Source organism: Schistocerca americana, chromosome X, assembly GCF_021461395.2.
Source record: "Schistocerca americana isolate TAMUIC-IGC-003095 chromosome X, iqSchAmer2.1, whole genome shotgun sequence".
Lineage (NCBI taxonomy): Eukaryota > Metazoa > Arthropoda > Insecta > Orthoptera > Acrididae > Schistocerca > Schistocerca americana.
Window position 1 is genome coordinate 924,542,234 of NC_060130.1, and position 26,415 is coordinate 924,568,648.

Below are 26,415 nucleotides of genomic sequence, written 5' to 3' on the forward strand. Positions count from 1 at the left end.
CCGACGTTAAGATTTGGCGGAACAAGAACATCCCACCGTGCATCATATCACCTCCGATAGGAAACACCGACGACAACGACTCATCACCGAGATCTAAATCTGTCGCGCCCAGCAAGTCACTTGCCAGGTCGAGTTCGTCAATTCCCTGCCACACAATATACCAGGAGGAGACTACCAAAAACCACGCTGAGGAGTCTGTGTTACCACACGTAACTCGCACCATCGCTAGCGATGAAGCGGACGAGCTGATGGAGCCAGTTACGCATGACCAAGTCCACGATGCAATCAATAAAGGTGCTCTGAATAAGTCACCTGACGTCGACGGATTGCCGATAGAATTTTATTGCGCTTTCCTCGCACTAATGGCGTCACGGTGGACGACGATGTTTCATGAACTGATGACGGTGGGGAACGCCGTACTGCCGTCCTTTGTCACGGGAATTATTATACCCATCCATCGACACCGCCAGTGACGACAGCACATTACCATCCCCTGACACTGCTTAACGCAGACTGTAAAAATTTTACACGTCTCCTGGCGACGCGATGCCGCAAGATACTGCCTAGCATTCTATCCCCGCAACAGACAACTACGGGTGGCTCTGTTAATATACAAACGGACACAGGAGAATGTCGTGATTTTACTGCACTGGCGGTGGCGTGCAGACTCCGCGCCGCGGTGGTTGCCATCGATTATGACAGCGCATTCGACAAGGTACGGCATCGTTTTCTGTTCTCAGTGATGAGCCGAATGGGTTTTCCACCAGGCTTTATCAATGTCATACGGCGCCTGTACGGCACCGCCGAGTCGCTGATTCAGGTCAATGGCCGTGCGACGGGACCAGTAACGATCCGGCTTTCCGTAAGGCAAGGTTCCCCACTTTCGACCCTACTCTATGCCATAAACCTGGAGCCAGTCGTCGGGAGTCTGACGAGCCACCTTTCTGGTCTCACTTTGCGACAGCATAGTTTTCGGTGTCGTGCGTATGCGGACGACCTCCTCCTCTTGGTCCGCTCACGGTGTGAAACAAAAACGGTGCTTGATTTGCTATCAATGTACGGAACTGCAGCGGGCAGTAACATGAATGTGGCTAAATCCACGGCGATGTACATTGCACGCGGGCTCTCACACGACGACTTAGTACCTCTTCCGTGTGTCCAGAAACTACGATACCTTGGTATCATTTTCACCTCCACCGTGCGCCGTTCCACTGGTATCAATATTCGGCGGGCACTCCAAATTATACGCACGGCGGTGCGACAAAATCTCCTCCGCCGACTCGATTCTTTACAATGTGTCCAATACCTCAATCAACATGTGGCGTCCAGAATGGTCCACATCGCACAGGTACTCCTGCTGCCATCAACTATTGGACGCAGCTTCCAGTCTCCTTTCGGATACTCTGTTACGTACGGTACGTTCTTTAAGATCCCCTACGAAACGCTCACCCTTCCCCCGCGAGCGGGAGGCCACGGTCTTGTCAATGTGCGACTCCGAGCGGCGTCCTTGTACATGTCCACCATGCACAAGCAGTGGAACGTGGGCACCTCCCTTACGCGTAGCTTGCTGGAAATTCTTATGCCCGCAACCATAATGCCTACAGTACCAGTCGGAAACATCAAGCACCATCTGACGCACATTTCTTATTTCATCGTCGACGGCCGGCCGGATTGGCCGAGCGGTTCTAGGCGCTACAGTCTGGAACCGTGTGACCGCTACGGTCACAGGTTCCAATCCTGCCTCGGGCATGGATGTGTGTGATTTCCTTAGGTTTAAGTAGTTCTAAGTTCTAGGGGACTGATGATCTCAGAAGTTAAGTCCCATAGTGCTCAGAGCCATTTGAACCATCATCGTCGACTTCAGTTATGCTCACACACACTTACCGTCCACGCGTTCTTCTCGACCTAAAGATGTTTACACCCCACTTCATCGTTATAGGCAACGGCCTTGCCGCAGTGGTTACACCGGTTCCCGTGAGATCACCGAAGTTAAGCGCTGTCGGGCGTGGTCGGCACTTGGATGGGTGACCATCCAGGCCGCCATGCGCTGTTGCCATTTTTCGGGCTGCACTCAGCCTGTTATGCCAATTGAGGAGCTACTCGACCGAATAGTAGTGGCTTCGGTCAAGAATGGCTTCGGAGGATGACACGGCGGTCGGATGGTCCCGGTAGGCCTGAAGACTGGGTGAGTACTTCTTCGTTATATATCCAGCAACAACATCGAACTCACACCTCCATCAAGGGGTAGCTCGCGGTTTGCCGTCATATCCACTAGACTTTCCTTCCCCCCAACGTCCGGACAACATGGCACCACGTCGCAAGTAGAAAATTCGCGACAAATCAACGTCTTCACGCCATCGGACTAACGGACTCTCCGCTTTGTTCCATTTGCCACCTCATGGATGACGATATCCACCAACTGACTTATGCTGCCACCAGTGACGTCTGGAAACTTGGCCGACAGTTCGTTGCTTGTTACCTCCGCGTTCCGCCGGATTCGATTGACCGATGGACTTTTATCCATCCTGAGGATACGTATTTCCCCGCCACCAAAAATCATGCGATTTATGGGTCAAGGGATGGACGATTACCTACATGTATAATGATAGCGACAAATAACGCCTTGACTTCTGGCTGTACTTACAAACCGCCCACAGTGAAGTTGACCACCGACCGCGCTACCGCCTTCTTCGCCGATTACCTACACGCGATCTTTACGTCATCCCCGCTCAGCTGGATGGTGCTACACGCGGACAATACTCCCCCTCCCTGTTGACATCTGAGACTCTCCTCGCTACTTTCTATATCGTAACCCATAGTGGAGTAGACGCATGGACACGCGCCTCCTTTCTTTTGTGCACTACACCAGAACACACTGGTTATTCCCCCAACTCTACTGTCTATTGCTTCACATCTCTTTGCTTATATTAGTATTATTGTTATTATTTTTTTGCTGCACCTTGTTAGTTGGAAATTTGTGGTAAGGGCTATGGGACCAAACTGCTGAGGTCATCGGTCCCTAGGCTTTACGCACTACTTAATCTAACTTAAACCCAGTTACTCTAAGGACAACACACACTCCCATGCCCGAGGGAGGACTCGAACCTCCGACGGTGGGAGCCGCACGAACCGTGACAAGACGCCCTAGACCGCACGACTACCCCGCGCGGCACCTTCTTAACAAAACAATTTGCTCGCCTTGTTCGAGTGTAATGTCTCGTTTCATTTCCGCCGGAAGGATGGCATTTCTGTTGTATTTAAGCTCGTACCAATAAAAATATTTTGTTTATTTGCCCTGTTCCCGGTAAAAAAAAACCTACTTGAGGGAGTGATTCAGGGATGGGAGGGGGCAGGCAACGCGGACAGGCTTTGGGTTTTGACCCCTGCCCTTCCTGCTCAGAACTGATAATTCTACTCTTAAACGAAAAAAGTAAAATAAAACAAAATAACATAAATAAAAGGTGGCTAGCGTTGCTGGTTCGGGATCACGGGGTCCTGGGTTCGGTTCCCGGCTGGGTTGGGGATTTTCTCTGCCCGGGGCTGGGTGTTTGTGTTTTCCTCATCATTTCATCATCATCATCATTCGGGACAGTGGTTAGATTGGACTGTGTAAAAAATTGGACTGTGCAAGAAATTCGGACTTTGTACGGGCGCTGATGAACGCGCAGTTGAGCGCCCCACAAACCAAACATCATCATCTTCACATGCAGGGAAACACCTGGTAATTGAAACTGGATGTTTGAAGACTCTAGTGTCTGCAAATTAACATTCCAGAGTGATACTTTAAGAACTGCTAAAAAAGACACAAGTTAGCCCTAAAAAATAGTACCCCTTTGGTCTGCCATCTATTTCATTGAGGAGCAGAGAGTTTAAGTAACACCCAAGGCGATTAGTGACTCTCTTTTTGAACCGCCTTTGAGAAGACAATAGATACCCACATGATAGGTACAGTCAGCCTCCAGGATCATGGACCAACAGTTTAGGTGCCGTACTGTAGCCGTGTTCCCAAGTAATGAAGCCTCAGATGTTTAGGGAAGGCTGACAAATTTCGAAAAACATACCATTTAAGCATCTCGTTACTCACTAGTCACGAGCAATTGATTAATAAATTTTACAATGATAGGTAATTAGTACGATCATGAGAGAACCACATCCGTACTGCCGTGGTATTAACGCTAAATGTACTTCTGTCATGATAAACTGTCTGACAAGAAAAGTGAAGCATCAAAAAAAGGAGGAGAAAACGAAATGAAACTTCACTGGTTGAGGGGGTATGTGATGTTGTTTCAGTGATTACAAAATCGAGTTAGCCCCACTTACCACAATGACCTTATGTCCCCTCTGCCCTGGATACATGCACTGATTTTGTTGTAAAGTGTGTCACAAAACAGTGCAGTCTCTCCTGCGGCTAGATGATCCACAAATGTAACTGTTCCTTGATATCCTGTGTACTGTCACTGGGACGGCGTTGACGTATGAGCTGATCCTACACACCTTCTATCGGAGACAGATCTGGTGATCTTTCTGGCCACGAGAGTGCATCAACATCACGCAGACTGTTCGCAGAGACACGTAACATGTACGGACGAGCATTTTCCTGCTCTAAAGTGTCGCCATGACACTGTCGGGTGAGGACGCAGGATGACCGTGATGTACCGTCATGCCGTCCGAATTTTCGCAATCATTACCAGTCGTGAACTGAAGTCACACCCATTGGCCTACCACACCATGACACCAGGACTAAGACCGCCGTACCTCTCCAAAACATTGTAAGAATGAGACCTATGCCAGGTCGCCGCCATGCTCACCGACGATGGTCAGCCGGGGTAGTATAGAACCGCTATTTCATCTTGAACACAATGCGACTCCGTTCTTCATCAGTCAATGCTTCCAGGTCATACCATTACCCCAAACGCAGCCGCTCGTGTCATACTGTTAATGGTAACCTGCGATTGTGACGGTAAGTCCCTAGACCGGCTACTGCTGGTCTCCAAACGATGGTGCAGGAAGACACATAATGTTAGGGAAACGATTACTTGTTCTAGAATGTGAGCGGGATACGATGTGCTTGGTGCACAGTACGACGATCCTCCCTCGTGGTGGTCAGTCGTGCTCGATTGGAAACTTGACGACGAATATGACTTCTCTCTCGTTTCCATGTAGCCCATCATCGAACTAGTGTCACACAACTCTAGATATTGGATGATCCGACCCACCACCAACTTTGACACTCACAAAGAGGCCCCTTACAAACTCTGTCGGTAGCTGACAACACTGTCCCCACAGTACCAGGTATATCTGTGTCCTTCACAGTGATCACTCAACATCTAACGCTGTTCTCGCCTATTATATACGCTATCAGGCCTGTTAGGAACACTAAACACGAACAACACTATTGCACTCTGGTGGTGTTATACTCGTCACAGAAAACTGCAGTTATCATCATTTACATATCCGCCAATGGTGTGTATATACACGAAATTACACGGACATTCGATAATGTCTTCTACGTGCTTCACTTTTATTGTATCATAACTTGGCAGAATTTTTCGCTCGCATTCATTTTCTCGTGTATCTGAATAATTTTTGTGGGTGATTTGCACATGTTGCCCGCGTAGTGAATGTTGGTAAAATAAGCTGTAGAAGTTGAAATGTTTAAGTACGCTTTGCCAATTATTACTCGCCAGGTTCGCTGAGGGCGCTAATGCGCTGCTTCCTGGACTCGGGTAGCCGCGCCGGCTCCGGATCGAATCCGCCCGGCAGATTACCGTCGAGGGCCAGTGTGCTGGTGAGCCTGGATGTGTTTTTTAGGTGGTTTTCCACATATCACTAGGTGTAAACCGGGCTGATCCCGACGTCCCGCCTCAGTTACACAACTCGCAGACATTTGAAACTGTTCGCAATATTTCACAGCTTACACTTGACGCAGTCAACTGGGGTGCACTAATTCCGTCCCGGAGGGTAAGGGATGGCGACAGGAAGGGCACTGGGCCACCCTCTGACACTAACATCGCCAAATCCATAGTAACAAGGCCGACTCCACGTTGACGTGGGACAAAGGCCCAAAGAAAATGATGGTAATGAGGCTTTGCCAATCATTTTCGTGCTGTCACGTTGATTGATTAAGTAAGCCTACTGTGTCTGTCACTGAGGGCTTTATTCGATATATAGGGCGTTTGGAAATTCCCGTTACAGTCTTCTAGGACTTGTAGAGGGGACTTAGTAGATAATATTTTGAATTGGAACCCGTCTCCGGAAACGTATCGTTTTTATAAGTAATTGATTAGACGTGACCCAGTACATTACTTGTTCTACAATTCCACTCATTAATAACCAAACAAACTGCTCGTGTACTCGTTGATGGGATCTCTTCAACCTGATTCAATACGACTTTTTCCAACTCGAATGTGTGGCGTCTCCTTGGAGCACGAAAGTCACGCCTAACAACTGTGAAGGCACCATTTCTCCAAACAGTTGCGTAATTGCGGCGAAAAGGTTATGCGATGGGGTCGGACGTTGTGGAGAACGATCTTAAAACGGCGACGAGCAGCTCTTCCATTACTTTGAGCTTCGCCATTGAGAAGAATCATGTCCGTGTATTCTGAAACGTGTACTCAACCACGTTGCTTTAACACTCTCAGATACGTGAGTGAACCTGGACCAAGTCAGAGAGGTATGATAGACGTCAAATGGCATCAGCCGATCAGACGTAACCACCCTCAACCGTGACTATCCTGTTACATACCTATCTAGCGAACATGTTTTTAAACGTCTGTGGCACGGAAACGGTATGTTACTGGGCATGAGTTCCAATTCAAAACATTATGTACTCACCCCACTCTACAGGTCCTAGAAGTTTGTAACAAGGAATTTCCGGACATCCTATTCAAAACATTATGTACTCACTCCACTCTACAGGTCCTAGAAGTTTGTAACAAGGAATTTCCAGACATCCTGTACGTGTTTATCTGTCTATTTACGTAGCGTTAAAATCTCCTCACCTGTCCTTTATCTCTGTTGACAGCTTGAGCATAATCACAGTGCTAAATCGAGAGGCAAAGGTTAATTATGTTCACGAATGTGAGAGGATGGTGATGCATGAGTCATGGTCAGGACAGAAATTTGTAAGGCAGGTGGGCATTTTGGTAAGAACAGGCAACACCGGCTAGTACAAAAACACATTTTCTCTCGTCCTGTATATGGATGTCACATCCTCTCACATTAGGAGTACTACTCGGTGTGATCAACAGCCATCTCAGTTGACACTGATTAACTGTTATTCACAGAATATTGTCAGCTTTGCTGACAACATTAATTTATGATCTGGAATATCATCGCCGTCTTCTGGATTGTGCCAGACTGATACATGCAACGTATGTGAAGATTAGAACGCTGCGAAATAATGATTCGAATAAGCTCTGAGGATGCGCGGAACAGTACGAGTATACCAGCAATAAGTAATTAAGGTTATAGAAAGATGGCATACATGAAGGAACACAAGATTTCTCCCCAGTACGACCGATAAGGTCAATGTGACGCCTTATTCATTCAGTGAAGAGCCGTCCAGGAACCTGGAAACAAAAAGATATATACAAATATTCGTGGCTGACGTTAAATGACACAGTGTCAGCTTGTAAATGACATCTAATGGATAGAATGGTCGATATGTGGAAAAAGGATCTGTCATATCGTAAGAAGCAGACAAACGCAAGGAATGCTACCAGGGCAGTAAGACATATGTGGAAACAATGTGAGAAATAGGGTGGAATACACCAGCGGCATGACTGCTATCTTGTCCGCATTGCCATAGCGGGACCGTACAGCTTCTTCCACTATACTGATTAGACAAAGGATCACTCCAACGGACACGGACTTGTTCGATAGGTGGTATGATGCCCTCCACAGCGACTCAACTGGTGACACTCATACTGTTGTGGTGGCTTCCTTTGTCCAGAAACCGGGAAGAAAGCTGTGATTTTGACGTTTAAGTATTGAGGAAATCTCAGAAAAGCCATGGAGTACGAGAGCTAATCCCTTCCAACCAAATCCACATGCAATATTTCGTTAGGACAGTGCTCCGCTACAAGTAGCAAGGAACGTATGTCGTCTTCCAAGAACGAGTGGTATTAGTGCTTTCTAGGCTTGCACTTTGACCTCGTATTTCTCCCGAGGAACATGTGTGAGATGTGGTTGATCGCCAAAACGTGCCCCACGGTCCAACAAGCGTTATTGATGCTTTGTGAACTCGTATAAGACTATGAAAGTCTAATATTTGACACATTAGATGATGATGTGGTACGACAACAGGATATAACTATGGGTACGCGCCATTTCGATAACTGTGGCTAAGTTTCTGAAGATGAATCAATAAAAGGCTTCTTAATCGATTGCAAATACGGTAAACAACAAAAACAGCTGAATAGAAAGTTAGTATGAAAATGGCGTTAGCGTTCCATAAGAAAATAATTCACAGTTGAAGAGCCCAACACCCAGCGGAGTGGAAGCAACAAGGTTGTAGTTCCACTGGGACATATGAAGATTCTCTTTGATTACAGACCATGATAAAAAAGCATCCCATTACTGCCCCTATGGACGTGGCACCATAATAAAATCTCATTACCACAGATAATGTACAAATCTCCAATATTAATAAGTTGTGTATTGAACCATATATAATATTAGACATAAACTTCCTTTCAGTTACGTGTACGGGTGAATGATTTCCCAGAGATGCATTGATATCAATCACATTTTGTTTTTGTTAAGTTAGTGCAAGTTCCACAACACTGTAAGCCAGGTGTAGACATGGTATGTGGAATAATTATATTGATACAGCATTTTAAGGAAGTCGTTTAGTGTGTGTTTCTTTCAAATAGATACACTGGAATAGAATGCGTCACAAAAATTCTTTGTTTTTAATGGTTTACCATCTACAGAAATCCACCAAAAGCTTGTAAAGTTTGATAAGAATTATGTTTCTTAATTTTCAACATTTGAGAAATGAGTGTGACGATACAGACTTGCTCATATTTCTCTTGAAGAAAATCCTTGTGAAGCCGAGTATTGCGAATACTCCATAGCTAGGACTAGGGTGAGGTTACACAATGTCGTCCGTGGTAGCGGCTCATGTGGTTACCACACACGAATGTTTAGACAAAGCGTTCACAACCACAAGCTACAGAGAGTTTACAAATGGGTTCACATTCGGGAGGACCACGGTTCAAACACCTGTCCGGCAACCCGATTTAGATTATCCATGACTTCCCAAAATCACTTCAGGCAAATGGAGGGATGGCTCCTTCCAAAGGGCACGCCGATTTCCTTCCCGAGCTTGTACACCGTCTCTAATGACCTCCTTGTCGACGGGACGTTAAACACTAATCTCCTCTTCCGCAAATGGTTTCGTGAAGTATAGGGCTACTGTGGGTGGATCGCGGGAACAAGTAATTATTTGCGGAGAAGCTACACTACTGGCCATTAAAATTGCTAACCCACGAAGATGACGTGCTACAGACGCGAAATTTAACCGACAGGAAGAAGATGCTGAGATATGCAAATGATTAGCTTTTCAGAGCATTCACACAAGGTTGGCTTCGGTGGCGACACCTACAACGTGCTGACATGAGGAAAGTTTCCAACCGATTTCTCATACACAAACAGCAGCCTGGTGAAACGTTGTTGTGATGCCTCGTGTAAGGAGGAGAAATGCGTACCATCACGTTTCCGACTTTGGTAAAGGTCGGATTGTAGCCTATCGCGATTGCAGTTTATCGTATGCTCGCGTTGGTCGAGATCCAATGACTGTTCGCAGAATATGGAATCGGTGGGTTCAGGAGGGTAATACGGAACGCCGTGCTGGATCCCAACGGCCTCGTATCACTAGCAGTCGAGATGACAGGCATCCTATCCACATGGCTGTAACGGATCGTGTAGCCACGTCTCAATCCCTGAGTCAACAGATGGGGACGTTTGCAAGACAAAAACCATCTGCAAGAACAGTTCGACGACGTTTGCAGCAGCATGGACTATCAGCTCGGAGACCATGGCTACGGTTACCCTTGACGCTGCATCACAGACAGGAGCGCCTGTGGTGGGGTACTCAACGACGAACCTGGGTGCAAGAATGGCAATACGTAATTTTTTCGGATGAATCCAGGTTCTGTTTACGGCATCATGATGGTCGCATCCGTGTTTGGCGACATCGCGGTGAACGCACATTGGAAGCGTGTATTCGTCATCGCCATACTGGCGTATCACCCAGCGTGATGTTATGGGGTGCCATTGGTTACATGTCTCGGTCACCTGTTGTTCGCATTGACGGCACTTTGAACAGTGGACGCTACATTTCAGAAATGTTACGACCCGTGGCTCTACCCTTCATTCGATCCCTGCGAATCCCTACATTTCAGCAGGATAATGCACGACCGCATGTTGCAGGTCCTGTACGATCCTTTCTGGATACAGAAAATGTTCGACTGCTGCCCTGGTCAGCACATTCTCCTGATCTCTCACCAATTGAAAACGTCTGGTCAATGGTGGCCGAGCAACTGGCTCGCCACAATACGCCAGTCACTACTCCTGATGAACTGTGGTATCGTGTTGAATCTGCATGGGAAGCTGTACCTGTACACGCCGTCCAAGCTCTGTTTGACTCAACGCCCAGCCGTATCAAGGCCGTTATTACGGCCAGAGGTGGTTGTTCTGAGTACTGATTTCTCAGGATCTATGCACCCAAACTGTGTGAAAATGCAATCACATGTCAGTTCTAGTATAATATATTTGTCCAATGAATACCCGTTTATCATCTGCATTTATTGTTGGTGTAGTAATTTTAATGGCCAGTAGTGTATCTGTTTTTTCGCTCACTCGCACTGAGTAGATAGATGAGCCATACAGATTGCGCCAGGAGGACATTCATCCCCTGGGTAAGAGTGTAAGTATTCTTACTCGGAGGGCTTGGGGAATGAGAACATCACATTCGTCCCGTTCTGTGCTTCGCTGGAGTGCCCTGTCGAATACTGGGATGTAGCAAGCACAAAGTAATTATGGGAAGAGTCCTTTGTTGCGACAGGCAAATGTCGGGGCACCCGATTTGCATACAGTAGACTGCCTGTGTGAGAATGATATCTTAAGGGTGATTCAGTTTCACGTCGCACCATTATTGACAATATATCTAAGTCTTTGAAACTTACTCATCTAACTGAAGGCAGACATGTAGTTGTGAGTCTAACGACGTGCCCGCGGTAACAATTCAATTTGTGCTGCTCGTATACAATGAATTTAGTAATGACGGCTGTTTAGCAGACCCTGCCTAGTGCCGGTCTATTCAGCGACGACGGCGCCTCGTGCAGCGTTTCCGCTTCGGCGCTCGGGCACAGTAGAGCTCCGACTAGTGTATAGCCAGCCAGTGGCAAATCGTGCACGCAGCACGGCTGAGCACCTGCCACCCGAGGGGCGCGCTGCCAACCATCTGGTAGGGGAGCGGCCGCGGTCTCTTTAAAGTGAGTGCACAGCGAACAGTATCGTCACCGGTACCAGAAAAATTATTAAATGAAGCAGCTCCAGTTCAACTGAATTTACCTTCAGTTAAATTTATACAGTATATAGAGTCTTGTTTTTTAAAAGAAATTAAAAACAGAAATTAAGATCAGGATTTAAATTTGTCCTAGTCACTCGTTTCTGGTATTCTGTATCTGCTTCATAAACCATCAAGTCTATATACTTCCAGATCTCGTACCTCACACTTTTCTTCTCGCCAAAACGTAAGCACTAATTTTTATCTTTTCCGCAGTGAAATTCCTGCTTTTCAATTGTTTCTACCTCGAAAGTTACGACTGTATTTCTGAGTACCAGCAGAACCGAAGAGCCGGCCGCTGTGGCCGAGGGGTTCTAGGCGCTTCAGTCTGGAACCGCTCGACCGCTACGTCGCAGACTCGAATTCTCCCTCGGGCATGGTTGTGTGTGATGTCCTTAGGTTAGTTAGGTTGAAGTAGTTCTTATTTCTGGAGGACTGATGACTTCAGATGTTAAGTCCCATAGTGCCCTGAGCCATTTGACACATTTGAGAACTGAAGAACTGCTGCCTGCTACTTACAGATGTGTATAGAGACTGAACTTGTAACGACATAAATCCATATAGACGATCACTGACAGATCCGGATATGTGTAGAAATGTCATAGTTTTGCAGCGTTCGACGGATACTACTTGTAGCTGTATAGCAGGTTAGATGAGACGCGATAGTAAAGGAACCAATCCGACCAACGCTGCTGGGTGATACGACGTGATAGCAAAGGAGCGAAGCTCAGCAACACTCCTGCTTAGGAACAGCGTTTATGCCTGAGTAGTCTGTAAGCACGCGGAATTTATTTCTGAATAGAAATACGGGGATATTCTTTACTTTAGTTACGTGTTCAATAGATCATTTGAACGATTCTTTTATCAGAATGATGTGGAACGAATTGGTCTACAGTATACGTGTTAATGATTAGTGTTAACATTAATGAACACATTATCATTTTATTTCTGCTCATGCAACTAAACTTGAAAACGATTCTTTTTTTTTTCCTTTTTGTTTTCCTAGCTATCAGTTCTTAAGTAGAAATTCGTCAATGGAATAGAATGAGTTGTCCGGGAGAAATAATTTTAAATTAGATTTAACACTTGCTTCGCTGCCTATCAGACATTTTATGTTATTGGGTAAAGGATCAAAAAATTTTACTACTGCATATTGAATTCTTCTCTGAGCCACTGATGGCTTTAACAATGGACAACAAAGGTCATTTTTCCTTTTAGTGTTGTAGGTGTGGACATCACTGTACTTTTCAAATTGTGATGGATTATTCATGACGAATTTCGTTATGACATAGACTGTAGCTAAGGCCCCCTTTACTATAGGAGAACAGTTTGTCAGTGCGTTTATTGGCATTTTACAGACAAAGGGCACTTTCTGTCTGCCCAGGCACATCAGACTTTTTGAGCGATAGTACGACTTCAACCATGCATAGAGAGCCATCTGCTGCGTGGAAAAGCTATTTCCCTAGAGTGACAGCCGTCACGCGTGTTACCGACCCCATGCTTTTTTATTCGGTTGAACACTCCGTCGCAGTTTGACGTGTACTCGATTCGAATTCTGTCCGTTCGCAGTTTATTGCATGAAAAAGTTTTGGTTTTTTTTTTTTTTTTTTTTTTTTTTTTTTTTTTTTTTTTTTTTTTTTTTTTTTTTTTTTGCTACGTGAAGAGTTAATTTAGTGTAGTAATTACTTTTTCCCAAAATGGATCGTTATACTTTTAAATTGCGTCGTTGTGTTTGATCTCAACTGGAGCGACATGTTGTTTCGCAGATCCGATACCATCTTGAGAAAGGACGGCGCCTAAGTATTCTACAATGTGCCTCAGCGATACAGATGGCCGTACCGTAAGTGCAACCACAACGGAGGGGTATCTCTTGAGAGGCCAGACAAACGTGTGGTTCCTGAAGAGGGGCAGCAGCCTTTTCAGTAGTTGCAGGGGCAACAGTCTGGATGATTGACTGAACTGGCCTTGTAATGTTGTTGTTGTGGTCTTCAGTCCTGAGACTGGTTTGATGCATCTCTCCATGCTACTCTATCCTGTGCAAGCTTTTTCATCTCCCAGTACCTACTGCAAACTACATCCTTCTGAATCTGCTTAGTGTATTCATCTCTTGGTCTCCCTCTACGATTTTTACCCTCCACGCTGCCCTCCAATACTAAATTGGAGATCCCTTGACGCCTCAGAACATGTCCTACCAACCGATCCCTTCTTTTGGTCAAGTTGCGCCACAAACTTGTAACACTAACCAAAACGGCCTCGCTGTGCTGGTACTGCGAACGGCTGAAAGCAAGGGGAAACTACAGCCGTAATTTTTCCCGAGGGCATGCATCATAATCAGGTTAGATATGCTGAATCAGTAACTAAGCTAGCAGCATGGACGGAATGTCGTGATTTAACATATTTGACGAAATGATGTGGCTTCTAGGCTACTAAACCGACCTTTAAATAAATTATTTACAAGAGCAGCCAAGTGTTTATTATTCAAGGCGTTTACTTATGGCTGCGATTCGACGCTCACAGAAGATAGTGTGTATTCCACGATAGTCTGACGAATAAGATGATTGCTGAAAGATTTCTTTTTGCCCAATTTTTTCAAGGTAGTGAACAAGGGACAGTGATTTGGCAAGCATTACTGTCGAGATTTAACCACAATATCGTCTAATTAACTTGCACAGTTAAGAACTGGATGAGTAAGCTATTCTAAAAACCATCAAAAAGTTGGGGTTACACTTGATACGTTGAGACGTAGATGGCTTAGCGATGAAGACCAACCGTGATTTTACAAATATTACGTATCCCAACGGCAACTGTAAATATACATCGATCAAGGCTAATTTTTAAAAAAGCCCTACATTCCTGTCAAGTAAACGAATAAATCCTTGGGCTGAGGAATAAATCAAAAAATGGTTCAAATGGCTCTGAGCACTATGGGACTTAACATCTGTGGTCATCAGTCCCCTAGAACTTAGAACTACTTAAACCTAACTAACCTAAGGACATCACACACATCCATGCCCGAGGCAGAATTCGAACCTGGGACCGTAGCGGTCACGCGGTTCCAGACTGAAGCGCCTAGAACCGCACGGCCACTCCGGCCGGCGAGGAATAAATAATCGGCTTAACGGCCAATATGGATTTCAACTACCCAGATGAGCAAACAGCTCGCATTGGTTTACGGATGACCACCAAAGGTTGTGTCTACGGGTTGTGTGAGACAGGTCCTATGGCGTCTTGAACCTGCTGTGTGTCTTATTCTTATATGAAATCCAGTTTTACTGTGAAAGGCAAAGGACGGACGGCAAAGTTACGCTCTTTCGCTGTCATGTAGGCTCCTAATTTACAGGGCAAATAATCCTGCAGGTATGATTGCTACAAATCCACTGCAGACGTTTAGGAAGAATTTCATTGGAATAGATTCTAACATAGCTCTTAACTGCCAAGTCCAAAGGAACAAAGGCGTCGAGACAGAATAGTTTCTCGGACTTGGAACCATATACGACATAGAAAAAAATAGAGAGAATGGTTTGAGTGAACAGTGTCAGCGTTGAATTTTCCTTCAATTTGAAACGGCTGCTTATTGCGGTTGACTGTATCCAGACTAGTATCCAGACTAACGAGTTAAACTGAGTTCCTGGGTAGTCCTGTAGCTGGATTGATTGTTGATGTTTGCGCAACGCAGTATACTACTTTCGTGGAGTAAGGTTATTGTGGGACACGTAGCGGTCACACTTTTAATGTCCATGAGTGATTAGCCTTTCTTCCGTCACGGCGGATTATCACTGGGCTCCGCTTCCGCTAACTGCACTGCACCGAGCGAGGTGGCGCAGTGGTTAACACACTGGACTCGCATTCGGGAGGACGACGGTTCAATCCCGTCTCCAGCCATCCTGATTTAGGTTTTCCGTGATTTCCCTAAATCGTTTCAGGCAAATGCCGGGATGGTTCCTTTGAAAGGGCACGGCCGATTTCCTTCCCAATCATTCCCTAACCAGAGCTTGCGCTCCGTCTCTCATGACCTCGTTGTCGACGGGACGTTAAACGCTAACCACCACCACATCCGCTAACTGCAGCCACGTGACAGCGACGAGGCATTGCTTATGTGGTCGGAAACAGTCTGGGCATGACGACAAGCTGCGACGGCAACGAGTATGCTAAGAACTCCGCGGTAGATCACTCCGAAGACGAGCTACGGGGGCTAATAATGCACGTATTAGCAGACGACGAGAGCACATAATGTGTTTACTATTGTCTAATAGATTGTTCTGCTGGAGCATCTGGCACATCGTCCGATTGGTAAGTTGTAGCCTGCGACACTTTAAATACATACACTAAGACCATGTCTTCCACTGTTATTGATCTGTCAGTCTCAGTTCACAACATGCAAGGAAATTGCAAACTGCGTGAAAAGACAACAGGGGATTAGATGAAACCAAATTTATCAACAAGTGGAATAGCTGTGTCTCTACCTTTGGCAGGACAAAAACTTTCTGCTATGAACGGCATCTTGGAGCGACCTAAAACTGTTGCACTAATATTTATTCGCAGACAGCTCGTTTCGGTGAAGAACAATCTTTAAATTACCTAGAAGTTCGTCAGGCAGTGCTTCAAAACGCAAGTTGAAATATGAAAATGAACAAGTGTTGTAAATAGGGAAAATAACGGTTGCATTTTAGATAGTAAGTGCAAGCTTTCAGAATTGCTTTTGTCTGTTACTAAATGTAAATACCGTAATAGTGAAAAGTCCCTCACGTTTGGTGAGGACATAAGTAAGAGAAGAGGTCTATCCAGTAAAATTGTAGTGGAATGTCAAGTGTGTAAATAACGAAATGTACATTGATATCCCCTGCAACATGCACAAAATACAGTGAAGCGAATATTGGCCTTGCCTAGGCCATGAAGTGTGCTGGGAAGGGAAGAACAGCAGCCCAGATACTCTGCGCTATGATGGATCTCCCACCGCCACCTGTCAAATTTGAGAGGTGTTATAAACGTTTGCATAACGCCCTAACACAAGTCAGTGAAGCATTTGTCTACAGACATTGTAGCAGCATTGGGCAATTCCTGGTGGAAGAGAGGCCGCACGTCGCTGAATGGAGTTGTCATAGTTACTCTGTAGATACAGGCAAGGAGCTGGTTCTTTAATTTCTGACAAAACACGGTCAATGATGTGGCTACAAGGTAAATAAATACAAATTTGACAAGAATTTTGAAAATTTCGGTGGTGGTATAGAAAGCAAGGAGCTGTCTGTGGTTTTAGTGCGCCAATTGCTGTGCGTATTGTGCGATACACTCACTTCCTTGGTGACTCTAAAGGCTTCATCCGCACCTGCATCTTCATAGGTACTCCGCAAGCCACCGTACGGTGCATGGCGGAGGGTACCATGTACCACAACTAGTCGTTACATTTCCTGTTCTACTCGCAGATAGAGCGAGAGATAAACGATTGTCTATATGCCTCCGTATGAGCCCTAATTTCTCGTATCTCACCTTCGTAGTCCTTACGCACAATGTATATTGGCGACAGTAGGATCGTTCTGCAGTCAGCTTCAAATGTCGGTTCTCAGAATTTTCTCAGAAGTGTTCCTCGAAATGAATGTTTTCTTCCCTCCAGAGATTCCCACCTGAGCTCCCGAAGCATATCCGTAACACTTTCATGCTGACCGAACCTTCCGGTAACAAATCTAGAACCCCTCCTCTGAATTTCTTCGATGTCTTCCTTCAATCCGACCTTGCGTGGAGCCCACACACTCGATCAGTACTCAAGAATATGTCACACTAGCGTGTTATATGTGGCCTCCTTTACAGATGAGCCACAGTTTCCTAAAATACTCCCAATAAACGAAGTCGACAGTTCACCTTCCCTACCACAATCCTCACATGCTCTCTCCATTATATATAGCTTCGCAACGTTACGCCCAGATATTTAAACGACGTGACTGTGTGAAGCATGACACTAATAATGTTGTATCCGAACATTAAGGGTTTGTTTTTCCTACTCTTCCGCATTAACTTACATTTTTCCACATTGAGAGCCAGCTGTCATTCATTGCATCAACTATAAATTTTGTGTAGGTCATTTTGTATCAACCTACAGTCACTTACCTTCGACATCTTTCTGCACACTACAGCATCATCAGGAAACAACCGCAGATTTCTGCCCACACTGTCCCGTCTGTGTTTTGAAAGCAATATATGAAAGCCATATATGAAGACTTTCCTACTGGCTTGCTAGGCCTAACGCAAGAAAGGATTTTCTGTTGGGGTTGTCTCCCTCAGCCTTTGGAGTTCCTCCTCCACCACACGGCAGTGGTTCCCTTTTCATTTACTCCCCAAAAAGGAGGGTTGCCGCATCTGCCAGCTATGCCGTTCCTAAGTCTTTCTTCTCCACCGTTGCTGCCATTTACGTCTTCACCCTTAACCATGGGCATGGGTTCCGTGTTATACCCCACGGAATTGAGTCCCTGCCTGAACTCAGCCATCCTATCATTCCAGCCTACTGAAGTGTAGGATGCCCACCTCCGGGACGTAGACACGCCAGACAGGAATTACCCCAGTGGAGGCATAGGGAAGGGGACCCTACCTCCCTGGAGCCGGGTTAATGATTGTGTATGGTGTCACAATCAAAGGGCGCCCACACTGCCTGCCAGATCATTTACGTATATAGAAAATAGCAACGAACCTGTCACACTTCCCTGTGGGGCTCCTGATGTTACCCCTGTTGTAGATGAAGACTCGCTGTCGAGGACAACATATTGGATTCTATTATTTAAGAAGTCTTAAAACCAGTAACATATCTGGGAGACTACTCCATATGCACGCAACTTCGTTAACAGTCTGCACTGAGATGCCGTATCGAATGCTTTTCGGAAATTTAGAAACCTGGAATCTGCCTGTTGCCCTTCATCCATAGTTCACAGTATATCGTGTGAGAAAAGAGCAAGCTGGGTTTCGCACGAGCGACACTTTTTAAAGCCGTTCTGCTTCTTAAATGTTCAAATGTGTGTGAAATCTTATGGGACTTATCTGTTAAGGTCATCAGTCCCTAAGCTTACACACTACTTTAACCTAAATTATCCTAAGGACGAACACACACACCCATGCCCGAGGGAGGACTCGAACCTCCTCCGGGACCAGCCGCACAGTCCAATGACTGCAGTTCCTCAGACCGCTCGGCTAATCCCACGCGGTGCTGCTTCTTAAACATGAGCTTTTTGGTCTCTAGGGGGAAAAAATAGAATGTATAGGACATGCGCAGAAGCGAATTGGGGCGAGACTTAGTAAACTCTGCAGGGATATGACAGGAGAAACAACCTCTCTGATGGCAAAGCACTTAATGGACAAGGTATACTCATCAAATCAGAAACAGAAATCATCACAAAATATCATTGTCTAGCCATCAGGAGAAACAGCGAAAATGTTAGCGAGATGAGAAAATCAATTTGGGCCGCTCTGTTTCAGAGAATATCCACTGATGAGCATCCACAGCATAGCCTCAGTTCAAAATGAAACATCTCATCGTGTAAGCATAATATGTGTGCAGCAAATGGACAAAAACATACACTTGCACACCCCATACCAGGAACTATTATGTCAGAACTAAAGCGAATGTATAGAGATCTTTCAGATTCTAAACTCCGGGAAAAATGTTTATATGGCAAAACAGAGAATCCGAATGAAAGCCTCAATAGATGCATTTGGGAACTCTTGCCAAAAACTGTTTGTGTTAGGATGTCAGCTTTTCAGATTGGTGTGACGGACGCCATATTATGTTTTAATGATGGAGTAAAGAGCAGATTAAAAATCATGAGCAGACTAGACATCAAAACTGGGGACAGCTTGAAAAATGGGCCGCTACTAGGGAACAGGCAACGTGTCGCTGAAACAAAAAGCTGCTGAAAGCATGACAGAAGAGGCCAGAATAACAAAGAAAAGCTAAACAAGATGAAAAGGACACTCCGAATCAACAAGATTATGGGGCTGGAATGTTTTGATATGTTATAATTAAGAAGAAAATGACATGCCAATCATGAATTTCTGTTTCCAGTAACCAACGATTTTGAATGCTTAAGTATCGTTACATCATCCAATATTAAAGCTATAGAAAAACAATTGCCTGGATAACAATATGGTGCTTGCCTATGCAGTGAACCACATTATTCAACAAAGTGTTAAATATTTCAACGTGGAGCATGTGATATGTTCTTAAATTAAGATAAGAAAAAATTGACTTCTAATAAACATTAAAAAAAAACAGAACGACTAACTGGTAAATATTCCTGGTTTACTGTTCCAACGAGTTAATAATTAAAAGAATAACGCTTGTTTTAACCTTTTATTTTGAATACGATGGAAGTACAGAGTACCTAAAACAACAGTTACACGTAATTCAGTACGTAAGACAATAATGAATATCCATTCTACTATGTATTCCAAAGTTTTTAATTTTATTTCACAAAGAGGTCACAATATATTAATTATTTGGTTTAAGTTTAATTTTAATATTTATTAAAGTTTCTGAGATCTTAAATTTCAAAATACTAGTAAAAACTACAGGCGAAGGCGTCCAGGTCCACTTAAGCTATTCTGATACGTGTTACAAATACTGTGCGGATTGTGTTACAGTGTAAAGCTGTTTTCACCCGTTCTTCGGAGCTTCCGTGGCGCCGTACCAAGTCACACGCGCCACCACGGTCTGAATCCACGCACTCTTGGCAATTTGCGCCGCGTGACAAATTACACGACGTACAGTTGTGCAAATTTAATTGGAAACGTTTATTGGCGGACCAGGATTAATTATCTGCGCTGCAACCCTACCAAATCAATGTAAATAAGGGTCGCCAGTCTCACTTTGTCCTGCAAGTTAGGTTTAAGCTTCTCACCACTTCAGTGTCAATAGGAAAGCTCTGTTACAATCTAGCTACTTTCAGAAACGTTCAGAGTGTCGACCGCAGAATTGGAATACGTACAGTTCATACATCGTAGCTTTGACCCGTGAGTCACATTTAAGCTCCTCACTATTCTAGTGTCAATAGCAAAGCCCTTTTGCAATTCAGCTACTTTCAGAAAGGTTCAGATAGTTGACCGCAGGACTGGAATACGTTCTCCACTTGTACCTGATATACCGCCTCCAACTGGCCACTAGCAATTCTTGCAGATAATCACCACAACAACAGAACACGAATATAACTCAAAGTAATCAGGGGAAGATTAACGCAAAATTATCACTCTCAAATTGCCGTACTGCAAGAAATAAAATGTATTGGCACAAATTAACTCCAGTAGAGTGAGTCAGTTTTATCCCACAGTAACTAGCTGACGGTTAACGCTCTCTCTTACTCGCACAAGTCACAACTCACTAATCCGCAACACTCGCCGAGAAAAACAGGGAAGTGCTCAGTAGAATTACGTGCGCGCTCCTGGGAACGCATTTAGGATTCTCTGCCTTCCGTTCTGCACCGAAAAGTGGAGGCCATGACGTTCGGATCACGGATTTGCTTCGAACACACTTTTGGTAGTCAATTAGGACAACAAGTAGTAAGCCGTACTACTTAGACGATTACGAGAAAATCGTAAGAGAAATTATACGCTTCCGTGATGTACCGGTGCGTTGCGACCCTGAACACGAGCTGGTGGAGGTGATGTTACCGTTCATATTCCGTTATCATTGGCTCTCAGGATCGAGTCCCGCCCATGTCCCATTAAAAAAAAAAAAAATGGTTCAAATGGCTCTGAGCACTATGGGACTTAACGTCTGAGGTCATCAGCCCGCAAGAACTTAGAACTACTTAAACCTAACTAACCTAACGACATCACACACATCCATGCCCGAGGCAGGATTCGAACCTGCGACCGTAGCGGTCGCGCGGTTCCAGACTGTAGCGCCCAGAACAGCTCGGCCACTCCGGCCGCTCCTTTTTTTAATTTATATGTTTTCAACACTAGTCACATTATTTCGCACACATTACATGTGAAAGGTAATATGATAAAAAGACACCTGTATTTGAATTTCCAATCTTATTTCGTTTTCTGCTAATTTTTACTATCATAAGAAGTATTATATTTATAACTATCGCAAGTATCCGACCAAACGAATAAAGTTTCCTTGAAACCTGTCGTGATTTCCGAAATTCCTTACACCTGCAATCGAGTAAGGTACCGAGAACTGCTTTGCACCTATAGGCTTCGATCTGCTGACACATGTTTAAAAGACGAAGGACAGGCTTGGAAAGCCCAAGTCATACATCGATAAATAAAGATACAAATTACTTTATTCAACAATACAATGAGTTACAATATGCCAGAATATGAGAGTAATGTACAATTAATCGTCGGATGTGCTTTCGACGTTACATGTTGCAGGATGATAGTTTTCATACGGACACGGACAACGTAGGTTAAAACAGCATCTACTATATCGAAGAAATGCAATTTTCCTGCATGCAGAAGGAGTCTTCAGAGTTTCTAAGGAAAACCATGCTCTTTGACATTCTGAAACACTTCTCTTCCTTCCGACAATTTTGATGCAAACAATGCGTAGCGCAATATTTTCGTAAATATCGGTGCCGAAGATTGGCGGTGTATGAGAACGTATTTTAACAGTATCTTCACAAGAAGCAATTCCTCGTTTGGTGTCGATCAAATGTGAACAAGTTTGAATGCGCTTGATAAAGTTTTTACTTGCCTACAGTGTTAAAATTCGCGTAATATTTGTTGTAATAAAAATAATTAATAAACAGCGAAATGACTTTGGAAATTCAAGAGGTCATCCAAATACACGTCGTTTTTCATTATATTACCTTTCAAATATGACATGTACTAAATGATCTGACTAATGTTGAAAACAAAAATATAAAAAATAAAAAGACACGAGCGGGACTCGATACAGCGATCACTGAACATGAACGCTAACCACCGACCGCCGCTATCTCGAGCTCAGCACCGCAACGCACCGGTACATCACTGATGCGTGAAACTCTTGCTATTTTATCGAAATTGCCGAAGTGGTACGCCTTACAACTAGCACATTATGTTGTCCAAGTGGACTACTACGAGTGCGCAAAGGTTGAAAGAAATCTGTGATCCGAAGGTCATGCCTCCCCTTGTAAGTAACTCGGATCATCACGTAGTGTCACCTGTTCCCTACTTCTGATCTACACAATGAAAACATCACATCTTCTCTAAAGGGCACACAACTTCTATATCCCACGAGGACACATGGGTAGTCCGGAAGTGATAAGTTACAACAGTGATTCTAGGTGTATGTAATGTTATTTACCTTCAATTTGAAATTTAACGCTGGTAGAACTAGACAAACTGTAAGGCCGAACGCGGTTCACATTTTCTTGTGCAGCGTGTAGCGTACCGTATGTGACCGATTTGGCAAAGTTCCGGGTGATCAAAAAGTCAGTATAAATTTGAAAACTTCATAAACCACGGAATAGTGTAGATAGAGAGGTAAAAATTGACACACATGCTTGGAATGACATGGGGTTTTATTTGTTGTTGTTGTTGTGGTCTTCAGTCCTGAGACTGGTTTGATGCAGCTCTCCATGCTACTCTATCCTGTGCAAGCTTTTTCATCTCCCAGTACCTACTGCAACCTACATCCTTCTGAATCTGCTTAGTGTATTCATCTCTTGGTCTCCCTCTACGATTTTTACCCTCCACGCTGCCCTCCAATACTAAATTGGTGATCCCTTGATGCCTCAGAACATGTCCTACCAACCGATCCCTTCTTCTGGTCAAGTTGTGCCACAAACTTCTCTTCTCCCCAATCCTATTCAATACTTCCTCATTAGTTATGTGATCTACCCATCTAATCTTCAGCATTCTTCTGTAGCACCACATTTCGAAAGCTTCTATTCTCTTCTTGTCCAAACTATTTATCGTCCATGTTTCACTTCCATACATGGCTACACTCCATACGAATACTTTCAGAAATGACTTCCTGACACTTAAATCTATACTGGATGTTAACAAATTTCTCTTCTTCAGAAACGCTTTCCTTGCCATTGCCAGCCTACATTTTATATCCTCTCTACTTCGACCATCATCAGTTATTTTGCTCCCCAAATAGCAAAACTCCTTTACTACTTTAAGTGCCTCATTTCCTAAATTTTATTAGAACGATAAAAACCACCCCATATTGCTAGACTCGTGTAAGATCTCTTGCGCGCGTCGTTTGGTGATGATCGTGTGCTCAGCCGCTACTTTCCTCATGGTTCAAAAATGGCTCAAATGGCTCTGAGCACTATGCGACTTAACTTCTGAGGTCATCAGTCGCCTAGAACTTAGAACTAATTAAACCTAACTAACCTAAGGACGTCACACACATCCATGCCCGAGGCAGGATTCGAACCTGCGACCGCAGCGGTTGCTCGGTTCCGGACTGTAGCGCCTAGAACCGCACGGCCACTCCGGCCGGCACTTTCCTCATGCTTGGCCTCCCAGGTCCCCAGACCTCAGTCCGTGCGATTATTGGCTTTGGGGTTACCTGAAGTCGCAAGTGTATCGTGATCGACAGACATCTCTAGGGATTCTGAAAGACAACATCCGACGCCAACGCCTCACAATAAGTACGGACATGCTTTACAGTGCTGTTCACAACATTATTCCTCGACTACAGCTATTGTTGAGGAATGATGGTTGACATATTCAGCATTTCCTGTAAAGAACATCATCTTTGCTTTCTCTTACTTTGTTATGCTAATTATTACTATTCTGATCAGATGAAGCGCCATCTGTCGGACATTTTTTGAACTTTTTTTTTTGTTCTAATAAAACCCCATGTCATTCCAAGCATGTGTGTCAATTTGTACCTCTCTATCTACATTATTCAGTGATTTATTTAGTTTTCAAATTTATACTGACTTTTTGATCATCTGGTATATCACTGACCTGCCGCCATCAGGATAATCAGTATTGAGCCACGTCTCGTACACTGGCAGTCGATATATCTTGGAACAAACAGCCTGACTGTGGAAGTGTATCGTCTGTACAAAAGTAATCCGCAGGGAGCCTTTCCGTGTGTAGCTGCGAGTTGCTGTGCTGCAGAATGGCCTTCCAACGATGTGTGGGGAACAGCAGCAAAACAGATCGCGGACAGCTGTGGACGAAACGCTGTGCCGACAACACAAGTAACAAGTGTGTCCAGCCATCTTAGGAAATGGCTCCCCAGGCAGCCATTGGGCGCGGGCGAGCTCCGAGGCGCTCCCTTCCGGCAATTTCTGCCCTCCGACGTCTCCCGTCGGCTGACCACCTAGTGGTGTGCCGCAGGATTAACGTACACCACTGCCCGCTGGGTCTTCAGTGGCCAATTACAAGGCTATCCGTGAGTGTTGTACTCTGCTCGGGTAGTCGACACGTACTACATTTACGTTAGAAGATCACTGCTCTGTATGTTCTTCAGAACACGTGTTTGCCCATAACTGCAAATTAGAAATCAACTTCAGAATAAATTCCTCTCTACATGACAGTTTTCCTGACGGGTAGAATATTCCAAAATCATCCGGGTGGGCACCTGGGACGCAATATTTGGTCTTGAGATGTTTCGGCGTTTAACCGCACAGTGATCTTCAAAGCTAACTGGTTTATGCATGTCCAACCGTGCCTATTTATGTCCCGAAAAGCTACAACCGCGTGACAAAGATATACTGTGTAGTAAAACGCGGATGCAATGATCTCTATATTATCTGGATGTTAAACTCCACCTGTCTGAACGTACTGGATAAAAATGCTAGCATTTCGTACCTTGCATAATTACAACATGGCTGCCACGAATTGCCGTGAGCACGCAAAATGAAAATATCAAAGATTCTGCTCCCACATCAACCTATCTTGAGGATTCTTTTTATTCTTGAACATATGCTACCAAAATACGACAAAAGCGTCCACCACAACGGCCTTCCTGCCCTATTTTGGTGGCATGTCTTCAAGAATAGAAAGAATCCTCAAGGGACACGACATCATGTGTGTTTTTGGCCACCAGGAAAGTTGAGGAACTTGTTGTATTCGGTCAAAGACGATCTTGACCTAAGGAAATGTGACGTATGTAAGATCCTACGCCAATGTGGGAAATCTTCCATTGGTCAGATATGCCGAACCGTGCGAGAACGTTGTGTTGAACACCGTCGTCATACATACCTGGTGCAAGCTGGTAAGTCAGCGGTAGGGAAACATTTCCTGGACGAGGGGCATCGCATATTTTAAGAGAAGACTGAAGTTTTATCCTCAGCGTCATCTTTCTGAGACTGTGGTACTAAGGAGGCCATACGTATCTGTACAGCGGACACTCTTATCAACAGGGATGCAGGTTTTCAATTAAGCGCCGCCTGGAATACAGCACTGGCTGCCCTTAAACGAAAACAAGAACTTCTGATTCATGACTCGACGCAGTACACTGCAGGGATTTGATTCAGTTTTTAACCACAGAAGCGTCCGATAGCACAGTCTTTCCATCAAACTACAGACCGATTTCATTTTTGCTAGCATTCTCAAAAATTTTGGAAAAAGTAATGTACAGGCAGCTTCTCAACCATCTGACCACAAATAACATATTATCAAGAACACAGTTTGGATTTCTGAAGGGTTCTGATATCGAGAAGGCCTACAGTGAAAATGTACTTAATTCATTAAATAACAAATTACAAGCATCTACATCTACATCTACATCCATACTCCGCAAGCCACCTGACGGTGTGTGGCGGAGGGTACTCTGAGTACCTCTATCGGTTCTCCCTTATATTCCAGTCTCGTATTGTTCGTGGAAAGAAGGATTGTCGGTATGCTTCTGTGTGGGCTCTAATCTCTCTGATTTTATACTCATGGTCTCTTCGCGAGATATA

The 26,415-nt window shown here is 44.6% G+C and overlaps 1 protein-coding gene and 1 pseudogene across 1 annotated transcript in view; both read left to right on the forward strand.

Annotated features, from left to right (window-relative positions):
- The window catches only part of LOC124556403, a 692,955-nt gene that overhangs the window by 99,957 nt on the left and 566,583 nt on the right, over positions 1–26,415 (forward strand). The gene's annotated exons all lie outside the window — the stretch shown is intronic.
- LOC124557123 lies at positions 1,939–2,056 on the forward strand (annotated as a pseudogene).